This window comes from Anolis sagrei, chromosome 11, assembly GCF_037176765.1.
Source record: "Anolis sagrei isolate rAnoSag1 chromosome 11, rAnoSag1.mat, whole genome shotgun sequence".
Taxonomy (NCBI): Eukaryota; Metazoa; Chordata; class Lepidosauria; order Squamata; family Dactyloidae; genus Anolis; species Anolis sagrei.
In genome coordinates, this window is record NC_090031.1 from 19,591,059 (window position 1) to 19,607,562 (window position 16,504).

At 47.5% G+C, this 16,504-nt stretch overlaps 1 protein-coding gene across 2 annotated transcripts in view; it reads left to right on the forward strand.

The window, feature by feature from the left end:
* The first annotated feature begins 2,138 nt into the window (after positions 1-2,138).
* CUEDC1 (CUE domain containing 1) overlaps positions 2,139-16,504 on the forward strand; it is a 137,833-nt gene continuing 123,467 nt past the window's right edge. Inside the window, exon 1 of one of the 2 annotated variants that reach the window (XM_060757086.2) lies at positions 2,139-2,321. The gene's annotated coding sequence lies outside the window, so the exon portion shown is untranslated. The remainder of the gene's footprint in view (positions 2,322-16,504) is intronic. The other variant, XM_060757085.2, reaches the window with a different exon arrangement.

A 16,504-nucleotide genomic window follows, 5' to 3' on the forward strand; every position in this document is an offset into this window, starting at 1 on the left:
GCGTGCGCACCAAAAGTCGCCTCTTCTCCTGACTTTCTCTTCAGCCATTGGGACCAAGAGAGAGAGAGAGACCCTCCGGCTGGAGGTATCTCCCACCTCCGCTCCCTCCTTTGTTTTTGCACCTACCTTCAGGAAAGGTGGGCATCTCCACCTCTCTCTCTCTCTCTCTCTCTCTTGGTCCCAATGGCTGAGGAGAAAGTCAGGAGAAGAGGTGACTTTTGGTGCACACGCTGGGGTCTTCAGGCACGCCTCCGGACCCAAAGCGGGCCAGGCAAGGGAGCAAGTGCGGCAAGTATAGTTACTGGGATGTATAGTTCACCTACAATCAAAGAGCATTCTGAACTCCACCAATGATGGAATTGAACCAAATATGGCACACAGAACCCGGCGGTGACCAGGGGAGCATTCGCACAGCTTAGGCTCGTGCGCCAGCTGCGCCCGTGCCTTGGGAAGTCTGACTTGGCCACAGTAGTCCATGCTCTGGTTACATCCCGTTTAGACTACTGCAACGCTCTCTGCGTGGGGTTGCCTTTGAAGACGGCCCGGAAGCTTCAATTGGTCCAACGTGCGGCAGCCATGATACTAACAGGAGCGGGACGCAGGGAGCATACAACACCCTTGTTGTACCAGCTCCACTGGCTGCCGATTTCCTACCGGGATCAATTCAAGGTGCTGGCGTTGGCCTATAAAGCCTTAAACGGTTCCGGCCCAAGATACCTATCCGACCGCACCTCGACCTATGAGCCCACCAGGACTTTGAGATTTTCCGGGGAGGCCCTGCTCTCGATCCCGCCTGCTTCACAAACACGGCTGGCGGGGACGAGAGATAGGGCCTTCTCGGTGGTGGCTCCTCGGCTGCAGAACACCCTTCCTGTGGACATTATACTGGCTCCATCCTTGATGATATTCCGCAGAAAATTAAAGACTTGGTTGTTCAAGAAGGCGTTTGAACAAGAAGTGCAATGATTGGTAATGATAATAGGAATGGAACAACGGAAAATGATACTGGATTGTGATTAGGACTATGAGACGACGCTGAATGGCTTTCGTAGTAACGACGATGTTTTGTATAATGCTGGATTGTGAATTGTGTTTTTTATACTGTGTCTTGAATTTTGTTCTTGCTATGTTGTACACCGCTGTGAGTCGCCCCCGGGCTGAGAACAGCGGTATAGAAGCAAAGTAAATAAATAAATAAATAAACTCCCACGATGAATAGAAAATATATATCAATGATTGGTTGTGGGGGGGGGGGGGGCGCCAAAATACTGTTTGCTTACTGTAGAAAATTACCTAGGGTCACCTCTGTAGAATCACAGAATTATAGAGTTGGAAGAGACCTCATGGGCCATCCAGTCCAAACCCATTCTGCCAAGAAGCAGGAATATTGCATTTAGATCACCCCTGACAGATGGCCATCCAGCCTCTGTTTAAAAGCTTCCAAAGAAGGAGCCTCCACCACACTCCGGGGCAGAGAGTTCCAATGCTGAACAGCTCTCACAGTCAGGAAGTTCTTCCTCATGTTCAGATGGAATCTCCTCTCTTGTAGTTTGAAGCCATTGTTCCGCGTCCTAGTCTCCAAGGAAGCAGAAAACAAGCTTGCTCCCTCCTCCCTGTGGCTTCCTCTCACATATTTATACATGGCTATCATATCTCCTCTCAGCCTTCTCTTCTTCAGGCTAAACATGCTCAGTTCCTTAAGCCGCTCCTCATAGGGCTTGTTCTCCAGACCCTTGATCATTTTAGTCGCCCTCCTCTGGACACATTCCAGCTTGTCAATATCCCTCTTGAATTGTGATGCCCAGAATTGGACACAGTATTCCAGATGTGGTCTAACCAAAGCAGAATAGAGGGGTAGCATTACTTCCTTAGATCTAGACACTAGGCTCCTATTGATGCAGGCCAAAATCTTCTTCTACTTCCATGCATTGCTTATTTAGAAATAGTTCCTTATCTCTTCTGGCTAACCTCTGGAATTGCGCATGTAACTGGGCATATCTCCCCTTTTCACTGTTTCCTTTTGCTTTCCTCCTTCCAACTCTAGGATTCTCTGATTCGATGCCACTGGTGGCCCATAGCCTTCCTTCCTTCCTGTAGGGAGGGGTGTGTTCCAGGTGCAGTTCAAGGGATTGGCCACTAGGGCTGTGCTTTGAGAAGGGAAGGGGAAGGGGAAGGAAGGGGGAGAAGAGCAGGAGCAGAGCCTGGAGCCCAGATCCTGCCTGGCCTCAGCCCTTCTCCGCCTTGGAGGGTTTGCGCTGGATCCCTGAGAAAGTGGGCTCTTCCAGCACCCCCTCAAAGGAGAGACAGCACCCCGAAAGGAGGTAAAGAAGGGCGAGGGAGGAAAGGGAAAAGGGAGGAAGCATGCCAGGGCGGGCGGGTCTTCCTCGCAGAGCCATCTGCAAGCCTTTCTCTCCTCCAAAGAGATCAGCCTCTAAGCCTTGTGTTATCTTCTACCCGCCTCGGGTTAAGCGTTGGATCTGGGGATTTGTTTGTTTTGATTTGGGGGTGGGGGTGGGGGTGGGGGGGGTGCCCCGAATTATTTCACCTTATCCGCTTCCCTTTGTGTGGCTTCCTACGTCCTCCCCCCCCCTTCCTCTCTCCTTGGTTGTTTTCCAAGGCGCCTGTTGGCTTCCCTTTCCTCTTTGGAAGCAGTGGGGAGGACCCCCTTCATTCCCAGCACCCCACATAACTGCTCTGGTGGGATATTCAAGGGGAGAGGGGCGTGTGGAGGGGAGAAAGGTAGGTGGAGGTGGGCTCTTTCTTGGATCCCTCTGGGATCACACATTCCCTGAACCTTTCCACTGGGAGGGAAGGCAAGCAGGACTTCCCCTTCCCTCCTCCTCCTCTTCCTCCTCCTCCAGTTGGGAAGCCATGCTTAGTAAATAGGGGGAAAATGTGATTAATTATCCGTCAAAGTATTTATTGTGTATTTATTCTAGCTCCAGCAGACAAGAGTTCTTTCTCCCACCCTGGTCATTCCACAGATATATAAACCCACTTTCCTACTTCCAGCAGACCTCACTACCTCTGAGGATGCTTGCCATAGGTGCAGGCGAAACGTCAGGAGAGAATGCCTCTAGAACATGGCCATATAGCCTGAAAAAACCTACAACAACCCACAATTTATTGTGTTGTCGAAGGCTTTTGTGGCAAGGATCACTGGGTTGCGGTGAGCTTTCCAGGCTGTCTTGCCATGTTCCAGAAGCATTCTCTCCTGACGTTTCGCACACCTCTATGGCAGGCATCCTCAGAGGTTGTGAGGTCAGATGGAAACGAGGCAAGGGAAGTTTAGATGTCCAGGGTGGGAAAAAGAACACTTATCTGTTGGAGGCAAGTGGGAATGTTGTAATCAGTCAACTTGATTGGCACTGAATAGCCTTGCAGCTTCAAAGCCTGGCTGCTTCCAGCCTGGGAGAATCCTTTGTAGGGAGATGGGAGAAAGAACTCTTTTGTCTGTTTGAGGCAAGTGGGAATGTTGCAGTGGGCCGCCTTGATTAGCACTGAATAGCCTTGCAGCTTCAAAGCCTGGCTGCTTCCTGCCTGGGACAATCCTTTGTAGGGAGATGGGAGAAAGAACTCTTGTCTGTTCGAGGCAAGTGGGAATGTTGCAGTTGATCACCTTGATTAGCACTGAATAGCCTTGCAGCTTCAAAGCCTGGCTGCTTCTTGCCGGGGGAAATTCTTTGTTGGGAGGTGGGAGAAAGAACTCTTGTCTGTTTAGGCAAGTGGGAATGTTGCAGTTGATCACCATGATTAGCACTGAATATCCTTGCAGCTGGAGGAATCCTTTGTTGGGAGGTGGGAGACAGAACTCTTGTCTGTAAAGCTTTCATGGCCGGAATCACCGGGTTGTTGTAAGTTTTTCGGGCTGTATGGCCATGTTCCAGAAGCGTTCTCTCCTGATGCTTCGCCTGCATCTATAGCAGTCATCCTTACAACCTCTGAGGATGCCTGCCATAGATGCAGGCAAAATGTCAGGAGAGAATGCTTCTGGAACATGGCCATACAGCCTGAAAATTTACAACCCAGAACTCTTTTGGGGCAAGTGGGAATGTTGTAATTGATCACCTTGATTAGCATTGTATAGCCTTCCAGCTTCAAAGCCTGGCTGCTTCCTGCCTGTGGGAATCCTTTGTTGGGAGGTGGGAGAAAGAACTCTTGTCTGTAAAACTTTCATGGCTGGAATCACCGGGTTGTTATAAGTTTTTTGGGCTGTATGGCCATGTTCCAGAAGCATTCTCTCCTGATGTTTCACCTGCATCTGTAGCAGGCATCCTTATAGGTTGTGAGGATCTCACAACCTCTGAGGATGCCTGCCATAGATGCAGGCGAAATGTCAGGAGAGAATGCTTCTGGAACATGGCCATACAGCCTGAAAAATTGACAATCCAGAACTCTTTTGGGGCAAGTGGGAATGTTGTAATTGATCACCTTGATTAGCATTGTATAGCCTTGCAGCTTCAAAGCCTGGCCGCTTTCTGCCTGGGGGAATCCTTTGTTGGGAGGTGGGAGAATGAACTCTTGTCTGTTTGAGGCAAGTAGAATGTTGCAATTGATCACCATGGTTAGCATTGAATAGTCTTGAAGCCTGGAGAGTCGTGAAGGATCATCAAAGGCCATCAGGAAGCACAATATTTTATGTTGGTCATGGGGGTTCTCTGTGGGAAGTTTGGCCCAATTCCATCATTGGTAGAGTTCAGGATGTTCTTTGTTGTAGATGAACTATAAATCCCAGCAAACTACAACTCCCAAATGTCAAGGTGTATTTCCCCCAAACCCCACCAGTGTTCACATTTGGGCATCTTGAGTATTTGTGCCAAGATGGGGCAGATCCATCATTGTTTGAATCCACAGTGCTCTCTGGATGGAAGTGAACTACAATTCCCAAACTCAAGGTCAATGCCCACCAAACCCATCCAGTATTTTCTGTTGATCATGGGAGTTCTGAGCCCCTGGTGGCTCAGTGGGTTAAACCCCTGTGTCGGCAGGACTGAAGACCAACAGGTCGCAGGTTCGAATCCGGGGAGAGGTGGATGAGCTCCCTCTGTCAGCTCCAGCTCCCCAAGCGGGGACATGAGATAAGCCTCCCACAAGGATGATAAAAACATCAAATCATCCGGGTGTCCCCTGGGCACCGTCCTTGCAGACGGCCAATTCTCACACACCAGAAGCGACTTGCAGTTTCTCAAGTCGCTCCTGATATGAAAAAAATAGGGAGTTCTATGTGCCAAGTTTGATTTAGTTCCATCGTTGGTGGAGTTCGGAATGCTCTGATTTTAGATGAACCATAAATGACAGCAACTACAACTCCCAAATGACAAAATCAATCCCTCCCAATCCCACCAGTATTCACATTTGGGCATATCAGGTATTTGTTCCCAATTTGGTCCAGTGAATGAAGATGCACCCTGCATATCAGATATTTACATTATGCATCATAACAGTAGCAAAATTACAGTTACAAAGTAGCAGTGAAAATAATTGTATATTTGGGGGTCACCACAACATGAGGAACTGTATTAAGGGGTCGTGGCATTAGGAAGGTTGAGAAACACTTGATGACTGAGGCGTTTCATGCTGAGGCCTACCTGACACACTGAGGCCCTTTTCCCACAGAGACCTCTGACAAACTGAGGGCTACCTCTGACTGAGGCCTATCATATTGAGGCCTCTCTCATTGAGGTCTTCTCACACTGAGGGCTCCATCAGAATGACAACGAGCTAACACTCACCTTTCATACTGAGGCCTACCTAACACACTATGATCCTTCTCCCACAAGGATCTCACACACTGTGATCCTTCTCCCACAAGGATCTCACAGACTAAGGCCTTTCTCCCACAGAGGCTTCTCTCACACTGAGGCTTCTCCCAGAGAGACCTCTTCACACACCAAAGTAACACTGGAGTTTCACACAGTAGCTTTTTACACACAGCAGCCTTTACATATGATGGCCTTCAACCTGGGGCTTCTCTCACCGAAGTTTTTCACACCAGGCCTTCTCATACTGAGACCTACTAACACTGAAGCCTACCTCACACTGAGGCCTTTCTCCCACTGAGATCTCACACTGAGGGCTCTCTCAGACTGAGGCAAAGTAACACTGAGGCCTTTCATACTGAGGCCTACCTAACACACTGTGGCCTTTCTCCCACAGAGGCTTCTCTCATACTGAGGCTTCTCCCAAAGAGACCTCTTCTCACCAAAGTAACACTGGAGCTTCACACCGTAGCTTTTTACGCACAGCAGCCTTCACACGGAAGCTTCACATATGATGGCCTTCAACCTGGGGCTTCTCTCACCAAAGCTTCTCACACCAGGCCTTCTCATACTGAGACCTACTAACATTGAAGCCTTTCTCCCACTGAGATCTCACACTGAAGGCTCTCTCAGACTGAGGCAAAGTAACCCTGAGGCCTTTCATACTGAGGCCTACCTAACACACTGAGGCCCTTTAACCACAGACAGGGCTACCTCAGACTGAGGCCTATCATACTGATGCCTCATTCATTGAGGTCTTCTCACACTGAGGGCTCCCTCAGGCTGAGGGCAACTAAGCTACAGGCACACCCGCTTATATAGAACTGCAGCTTTTGCTGAGTCATAGAATCATAGAGTTGGAAGAGACCTCATGGGCCATCCAGCCCAACCCCATTCTGCCAAGAAGCAGGAATATTGCATTCAAAGCACCCCTGACAGATGGCCATCTAGCCTCTGTTTAAAAGCTTCCAAAGAAGGAGCCTCCACCACACTCCGGGGCAGAGAGTTCCACTGCTGAACAGCTCTCACCGTCAGGAAGTTCTTCCTCATGTTCAGATGGAATCTCCTCTCTTGTAGTTTGAAGCCATTGTTCCTTGTCCTAGTCTCCAGGGCAACAGAAAACAAGCTTGCTCCCTCCTCCCTGTGACTTCCCCTCACATATTTATACATGGCTATCATGTCTCCTCTCAGCCTTCTCTTCTTCAGGCTAAACATGCCCAGCTCTTTAAGCCACTCTTCATAGGGCTTGTTCTCCAGACTCTTGATCATTTTAGTCACCCTCCTCTGGACACATTCCAGCTTGTCAATATCTCTCTTGAATTGTGGTACCCAGAATTGGACACAATATTCCAGGTGTGGTCTAACCAAAGCAGAATAGAGGGGTAGCATTACTTCCTTAGATCTAGACACTATGCTCCTATTGATGCAGGCCAAAATCCCATTGGCTTTTTTTGCCGCCACATCACATTGTTGGCTCATGTTTAAATTGTTGTCCACGAGGACTCCAAGATCTTTTTCACACGTACTGCTCTCGAGCCAGGCGACACCCATTCTGTATCTTTGCATTTCATTTTTTCTGCCAAAGTGGAGTATCTTGCATTTGTCACTGTTGAACTTCATTTTGTTAGTTTTGGCCCTTCATCTCTCTAATCTGTCAAGATCGTTTTGAATCCTGCTCCTGTCCTCTGGACAGGATGCATAATATTTTAACACATTTAAAGGAAAAGCCATTGAAAACATATTAGGAACAAAAGGAAAGTTCACAACCCCAGCGACTACTCCTTTTTGACAGAAGAAACCACAGGAGTGGAGATAAGATATCTCTGTCTTGAGGCCCCAATTTCCGTGCTATTCTTTCCAAACTAGAAATTTGATCAAGGAGCAATATTTCAAATGTGGGCTAGATAGGAAAAGAAGGGATTTCCACTGTGGTTTAAAGGCCTGCCCTGAGATGAACTTTGCATTCAGTTGCCAAATTAAATTTCCAGAAAGGAGCCTATTCTAAGAGCATTCCCTCCCTCTCAGTATTTTAAATACTTTCCTCATATGAACAGCAGAGGCTGCACAGATATTTTTATTTATAAAAAAACTAGCTGTCCCCTGCCACGCGTTGCTGTGACCCACATGGCAATTCTGTGTGGGAGGTTTGGCCCAATTCTATCATCGGTGGGATTCAGAATGCTCTGATTGTAGGTGAACTATAAATCCCAGCAACTACAATTCCCGAATGTCAAGATTCTATTTTCCCCAAAGTCTACCAGTGTTCACATTTGGGCATATTGAGTAATCGTGTAGAGTTTGGTCCAGATCCATTATTGTTTGAGTCCACAGTGAACTCTGGATGTAGGTGAACTACAACTCCAAATCCAAAGGACACTGCCCACCAAACCCTTCCAGTATTTTCTGTTGGTCATGAGAGAACTGTGTGCCAAGTTTGGTTCAATTCCATCGTTGGTGGGGTTCAGAATGCTCTTTGATTGTGGGTGAACTATAAATCCCAGCAACTACAACTCCCAAATGACAAAATCATTTTTTTAGTAAAGGACATACATGTGGTTGTTAGGTATCCTGTGTCCAAATTTGGTGTCAATTCGTCCAGTGGTTTTTGAGTTCCGTTAATCCCACAACGAACATTACATTTTTATTTATAAGATGGGATTTCTTCCGGCTTTTGGGGTATCCAGAGGTTTTCATAATATGTTGCTGTCAGTCTTCTGGGCTGTCTGGCCATGTTCCAGAAGCATTCTCTCCTGACGGTTCGCCCCATCTATGGCAGGCATCCTCAGAGGTTGCGACACCTGTTGGAAACTAGGCAAGTCAGGCTTATATATCTGTGGAATGATGTCCAGGATTTGAGGCAAGTAGAAATGTTTCAGCCAGGAAGCAGCCAGGCTTTGAAGCTGCAAGGCCATTCAATGCTAATCAAAGTGGCCAAGGTGGTCCAGCATTTCTGGGTTCATAGGGACCACTAAAGTGTGAATATTGCAATTGGCTGCTTTGATTAGCATTTAATGGCCTTCCAGTTTCAAAGCCTGGCTTGTTGCTGCCTGGAGGAATCCTTTCTTGGGAGGAGATTCCATCTGAACATGAGGAAGAACTTCCTGACTGTGAGAGCCGTTCAGCAGTGGAACTCTCTGCCCCGGAGTGTGGTGGAGGCTCCTTCTTTGGAAGCTTTTAAGCAGAGGCTGGATGGCCATCTTGTCAGGGGTGCTTGAATGCAATATTCCTGCTTCTTGGCAGGGGATTGGACTGGATGGCCCATGAGGTCTCTTCCAACTCTATGATTCTAGGTGTTAGCTGGCTCTGATTGATTCTTCTCTGGAATTTCTCTGTTTTTTGAGTGTTGCTCTTTATTTACTGTCCTGATTTTAGAGTTTTTTAAATAGTGGTAGTCAGATTTTGTTCATTTTCATAGTTTTTTCCCTTTCTGTTGAAATTGTACACATGCTTGTGGATTTCAATAGCTTCTCTCTGTAGTCTGACTTGGTGGTTGTTAGAGTGGTCCAGCATTTCTGAGGATGCCTGCCACCAAAGGATTCCCCCAGGCAGGAAGCAGCCAGGCTTTGAAGCTGCAAGGCCATTCAGTGCTAAAATCAGGACAGTCAACAAAGAGCAAAACTCAAACAACAGACAAGAATTCATCAGGGCCAGATAACAGCCAGGGGTGGCTCAACCCATTACACAAAGTAAGCATTTGCAGTATAGTTGATTTTGCCCAGGGACACTCTTGGGCACTCTTGGGGGAAAATAGACCTTGACATATGCGAGTTATAGTTACTGGGATGTATAGTTCACCTACAATTAAAGAGCATTCTGAACTCCATCAATGATGGAATTGAACCAAATATAGAATCATAGACTCTAAGAGTTGGAAGAGACCTCATGGGCCATCCAGTCCAACCCCCTGCCAAGAAGCAGGAACATCGCATTCAAATAACCCCTGACAAATGGCCATCCAGCCTCTGCTTAAAAGCTTCCAAAGAAGGAGCCTCCACCACACTCCGGGGCAGAGAGTTCCACTGCTGAACGGCTCTCACAGTCAGGAAGTTCTTCCTCATGTTCAGATGGAATCTCCTCTCTTGTAGTTTGAAGCCATTGTTCCATTGCGTCCTAGTCTCCAGGGAAGCAGAAAACAAGCTTGCTCCCTCATCCTCCCTGTGGCTTCCTCTCACATATTTATACATGGCTATCATATCCCCTCTCAGCCTTCTCTTCTTCAGGCTAAACATGCCCAGCTCCTTAAGCCATTCCTCATAGGGCTTGTTCTCCAGACCTTTTATCATTTTAGTCGCTCTCCTCTGGACACATATGGCACACAGAACTCCCACGACAAAAAGAAAATATATATCAGTAATTGCTTACCACTGAAAATTAGCTAGGGCCGCCTGTGCTAACAGCTTCCAACAAAGGATTCCCCCAGCCAGCAACCAGCCAGGCTTTGAAGCTGCAAGACTATGCTAATCAAGGTAACCCAATTGCAGCATTCACATAGATATATAAACCCCATTTTCCTAGTTTCCATCAGACCTGACAACCTCTGAGGTTGCCTGCTATAGATGCAGGTGAAACGTCAGGAGAGAATGCTTCTGGAACATGGCTAGACAGCCCAGAAAACTCACAGCAACCCAGTGATTCCAGCCATAAAAGCCTTTGACAACATGTTCCTGTAATTCGTTTTCATAACAGGCAAACAGGATGATGATGGACGTGCTTTGTGTGGATCAGGCCTTGCCAAACATAGGAGGGTTTTTGTTGTGGTCAAATCCAACCCATGACCATCCTAAGGTGAACCCATTATGGGGGTTTCTGGGACCAAGAGTGTATGGCTCACCTAAAGTCACCCAATGGCTTTCCATGGCCAAGCAGGATTCAAATTTTGGTCTCCCTTTCACATGAAATGGCCAAATCAAGGGGAGCGGCTCTTTTCTAATATCGGAGGCACTAAGCTGCTAGATCTTCTAATGAAATGAACTGTAAAGAGCAGATTAGCATTCAGGCTTTGGAGGGAGTTCAGTTTCAAAACATTCAAAAGTGTCGAGAACAAGAAAAAAGGCTAATTGTGGTGTCCAATTCTGGGCACCACAATTCAAGAGAGATATTGACAAGCTGGAATGTGTCCAGAGGAGGGCGACTAAAATGATCAAGGGTCTGGAGAACAAGCCCTATGAGGAGCGGCTTAGGGAACTGGGCATGTTTAGCCTGAAGAAGAGAAGTCTGAGAGGAGATATGGTAGCCATGGATAAATATGTGAGAGGAAGCCACAGGGAGGAGGGAGCAAGCTTGTTTTCTGCTTCCTTGGAGACTAGGACGCAATGGAACAATGGCTTCAAACTACAAGAGAGGAGATTCCATCTGAACATGAGCAAGAACTTCCTGACTGTGAGAGCCGTTCAGCAGTGGAACTCTCTGCCCCGGAATGTGGTGGAGGCTCCTTCTTTGGAAGCTTTTAAGCAGAGGCTGGATGGCCATCTGTCAGGAGTGATTTGAATGCAATATTCCTGCTTCTTGGCAGAATGGGGTTGGACTGGATGGCCCATGAGGTCTCTTCCAACTCTTTGATTCTATGATTCTATGAAAGCGGAGGATCTAAAGCAGAGGCCACCCAGTTCCAAACCAAGGTTTTTTTTGAAGTTGTGTTGGCAGTATTTTTTGGAGTGCAAGGCCTTTGTTCCGGAGAAACGTGCAGAGGTTTTCTCTGCATGTATGGAACGGACAGAGGCGGCCCTAGGTAATTTTCAATGGTAAGCAAACAGTATTTTGGCACTTTTGAATCACTGATATATATTTTCTGTTCGTTGTGGGAGTTCTGTGCCATATTTGGTTCAATTCCATCATTAGTGGAGTTCAGAATGCTCTTTGATTGTAGGTGAACTATACATCCCAGTAACTACAACTTTCATATGTCAAGGTCTATTTCCCCCCCAAGAGCAGTCCTGGGCAAAATCAACAATACTGCAAATGCTTACTTTGCGTAATGGGTTGATCCGTCCCTGGGAACGGAACTTACGTGTCATAATATTCTAGGAAAAAAACACTAGATCTTGCTGAATTTGCTCTTTTAAGAAGGAGGGGAAGGGAGAGGGGTGGGGAAGTAGTGCAAGTTTGCTCTAGATCAGTGGTTCTCAACCTTCCTAATGCTGTGACCCCTTAATACAGTTCCTCATGTTGTGGTGACCCCCAACCATTATTTTCATTGCTTCTTCATAACTGTAATTTTGCTCCTGTTACTAATTGTCATGCAATTATCTGATAAGCAGGATGTATTTCCATTCCCTGGACCAAATTTGGAACAAATACCCGATATGCCCAAATTTGAATAGTGGTGGGGTTGGGGTGGGGGGTGATTGATTTTGTCATTTGGGAGTTGTAGTTGCTGGGATTTATAGTTCACCTACAACCGAAGAGCATTCTGAACTCCACCAACAATGGAATTGAACCAAACTTGGCACACAGAACTCCCATGACAAACAGAAAATACTGGGAGGGTTTGGTGGGCGTTGACCTTAAATTTGGGAGTTGTAGTTCACCTACATCCAGAGAGTACTGGGGACTCAAACAATGATGGATCTGGACCAAACTTGGCAGAAATACTCAATAGGCCCAAATGTCAACACTGGTCGAGTTTGGGGCAAATAGACTTTGACATTTAGGAATTACAGTTGCTGGGATTTAGAGTTCGCTTGCAGTCAAATAGCATACTGAACCCCACCAATGATAGAAATGGGTCAAACTTCCCACACAGAACCCCCATGACCAACTGAAAATACTGTGTTTTCTGATGGTCTTTGGTGACCCCTCTGACACCCCCTCGTGACCCCTCCAGGGGTCCCGACCCCTAGGTTGAGAAACACTGCTCTAGATGCATCATTGGTGGGCTTCAGTGTGCTCTTCAGTGCAGGGTGAACTACAACTCCCACTATGGTAAGTCAGTCCCCTCAAACCCTTTCAGTAGGTTGAGTTAGTCTTGGGGATTATGTGTGCCAAGTGTGGTTCAGGTCCATCATCAGTGGAGGTCACAGTTTCTCTGGTTGTGGGTGAACTACAGTTCCCAGAAAGGAAGGTCAGTTCCCCCCAAACCCCTCCAGTAATCAAATTTCGATATATCAGGTAGGTGTGTCTAGTTTGGTCCAGATCCATTGGTGTTTGGATTCACAGTGCTCCCTGGATGTAGGTGAACTACAACTCCTCCAAATCAAGGCGAATTTTCCCCAAAACCTCCATGGGAGTTTTATGTGCCAAGTTTAATTGCGAGGCTGTTTCCCAAACTCTTTTGATTCTGTTGCTGGTTTCTTTGGCATGTTTTATTTGTTGTATCACGTGACCTTATCCTTTGTCAATATGTTGAGACGTTGGGCCACTGTATGATGCAAAGGATATATTGAAGGGACTTTTCCAATAAACTGGAAAGTTCTTAGGAAGAACTTCCTGTGAGAGCTGTTCAACAGTGGAACTCTCTGCTCTGGAGTATGGTGGAAGCTCCTTCTTTGGAGGCTTTTAAACAGAGGCTGGATGCCCATCTGTCGGGGGTGCTTTGAATGCAATATTCCTGCTTCTTGACAGAATGGGGTTGGACTGGATGGCCCATTAAGTCTCTTCCAACTCTGTGATTCCAATGTTCTTGCCCTTATTGGTTGGTTCACTCTCTGCCACTTTGTGCAATTCTTTTGTACTTCCCGTTGAACAGGAGTGGCCCTATTTGGGTAGCTGCAAGCTCCAGCATGCAGCTGAACAGGATATTCAAGGTGTCAGAACTGTGGGCAAACCTGTGGCCTCTCAGGTGGCAGAGGGTTTGCTTCTTCAGATGCAAATGTTTGGCAATGCTCATGTGAAAGAATTCTCACTATTTGTAGAATGCAACCATTCAATGCCAGTGCCAAGTTTTCCCAGATTCCAATTGGGTCAATTTTCTGGCATAACCAGAGGAAGTTGCTGAAACTAGGGTTCAAAGTTTATTTATTTGCTTTACTTCTATACCGCCTTTCTCAGTCGAATGGCGACTCAAGGCGGTTTACACAGTAAAGATCAACACAACAACATCAAAAGGCAATTAAAACACATTATACAAACATATCAATTCAAAAACAATCATTATCATAAACGTGCGCCTCAGCAAACAAATCGTTGCACTATTTAGCCAAACGCTTGTTCGTAAAGCCAAGTCTTGACCTTCCTCCGGAATGCCAGCAGTGAAGGGGCCTGTCTGATGTCCACAGGTAGGGCGTTCCACAGCCGAGGGGCCACCACCGAGAAGGCTCTGTCTCTCGTCCCCGCCAACCGCGCCTGCGATGCGGGCGGGACCGAGAGCAGGGCCTCCCCAGACGATCTTAATGTTCTAGTCGGTTCATAGGAGGAGATGCGTTCGGAGAGGTAAGTAGGGCCAGAACCGTTTAGGGCTTTATAGGCTAAAGCCAGCACCTTGAATTGTGCCCGGTAGCAAATTGGCAGCCAGTGGAGCTGGTGCAGCAGAGGAGTGGTGTGCTCCCTGAGTGCCGCTCCTGTTAGCAACCTGGCTGCCGAACGTTGGACCATTTGAAGCTTCCGAGCAGTCTTCAAGGGCAACCCCACGTAGAGAGCGTTGCAGTAGTCTAAGCGGGATGTAACCAGAGCGTGGACTACCGTGGCCAAGTCAGACTTCCCAAGGTACGGTTGCAGCTGGCACATGAGTTTTAACTGTGCAAATGCTCCCCTGGTCACTGCCGAAACCTGTGGTTCCAGGCTCAGTGATGAGTCCAGGGTCACACCCAAGCTGCGAACCTGCGTCTTCAAGGGGAGTGCGACCCCATCCAACACAGGCTGTAACCCTATACCCTGTTCGGCCTTGCGACTGACCAGGAGTACCTCTGTCTTGTCTGGATTCAATTTCAATTTGTTCGCCCTCATCCAGACCGTCACAGCGGCCAAGCACCGGTTCAGGACCTGGACAGCCTCCTTAGTAGCAGGTGGGAAGGAGTGACAGAGTTGGACATCATCTGTGTACAGATGACACCGCACCCCGAAACTCCGGATGATCTCCCCCAGCGGCTTCATGTAGATGTTGAACAACATGGGAGACAGTATTGAGCCCTGAGGAACCCCACAAGACAACGGTTGTGGGGTTGAACAGGTGTCTCCCAGTAACACCTTCTGAGATCGACCCTCTAGGAATGACCGGAGCCACTGCAAAACAGTACCTCCGAGACCCATTCCCGCGAGGCGTCCCAGAAGGATACCGTGGTCGACGGTATCGAAGGCCGCTGAGAGGTCCAGCAGCACCAACAGGGACACACTCCCCCTGTCGAGCTCCCGGCGCAGATCATCCACTAAGGCGACCAAGGCTGTCTCGGTACCATGTCCCGGCCTGAAGCCAGACGTAGTTTGTAGAGTGGGCCCTTAGCATCTGCCAGGGTTTCATTCCAGGGTCCCTGGTCCATACCAAAATCTGTAGATGCTTAAGTCTCAATATCTATAGTAGTGTAGGGAAATGATATCCCTTCTATAAAATGATGGAGCCCCCGGTGGCACAGTGTGTTAAAGCACTGAGCTGCTGAGCTTGTTGATCTAAAGGTCGCAGGTTCGATTCCGGGGAGCAGCATGAGCTTCCGCTGTCAGCCCTTGCTTCTGCCAACCTAACAGTTCGAAAACATGCATATGTGAGTAGATCAATAGGCGGGAAGGTAACGGCGCTCCATGCAGTCATGCTGGCCACATGACCTTGGAGGTGTCTATGAACAACGCCGGCTCTTCGCCTTAGAAATGGAGATGAGCACCACACCCCAGAGTCAGACATGACTGGACTTAGGTAGTATCATTTAGTTAATTAGTAACACTACTTATTAAGAAAAAGCCAGAATAAGATTTCGTTATTTGTGAATGCTCCCATTAGAAAATACATAATGATGTGGGTGAACTACAGTTCACAGAATTGTGGGTCAATCTTCCCCAAACCAGGTCTGTATGCACAGTTGGCCATGTTGAGTTTGTGTGCCAAGTGTTCTAGATCTGTCATAGAATCATAGAATCCTAGAGTTGGAAGAGACCTCATGGGCCATCCAGTCCAACCCCCTGCCAAGAAGCAGGAATATTGCATTCAAATCACCCCTGACAGATGGCCATCCAGCCTCTGTTTAAAAGCTTCCAAAGAAGGAGCCTCCACCACACTCCGGGGCAGAGAGTTCCACTGCTGAACGACTCTCACAGTCAGGAAGTTCTTCCTCATGTTCAGATGGAATCTCCTCTCTTGTAGTTTGAAGCCATTGCTCCGTGTCCTAGTCTCCAAGGATGCAGAAAACAAGCTTGCTCCTTCCTCCCTGTGGCTTCCTCTCACATATTTATACATGGCTATCATATCTCCTCTCAGCCTTCTCTTCTTCAGGCTAAACATGCCCAGCTCCTTAAGCCGCTCCTCATAGGGCTTGTTCTCCAGACCCTTGATCATTTTAAAGGGTCTGGATGGGTTCAGTGCTCTCTGGATAAGGGTGAACTACAACTCCCATATGCTAAGGACAGTCACCCCCAAAATCTTGCCAGTATTTACAGTTGGCCTCAGTCTCCCAAACCCCTCCAATCTATATGATTATATGATTGTATTTTAATGTATTTTATGTATTAGTGTATTATGGGATGTGATGTTTTTAATCTATTGTTTATGAATCTTTTGTTGTGAACCGGCCTGAATCCCTCTTCGGAGTTCTAAATCAATCAATCAATCAATCAATCAATCTGTTCAGTTGCTGATCAATTCCTCTGTGTTTGCTGTGAGCCATAGG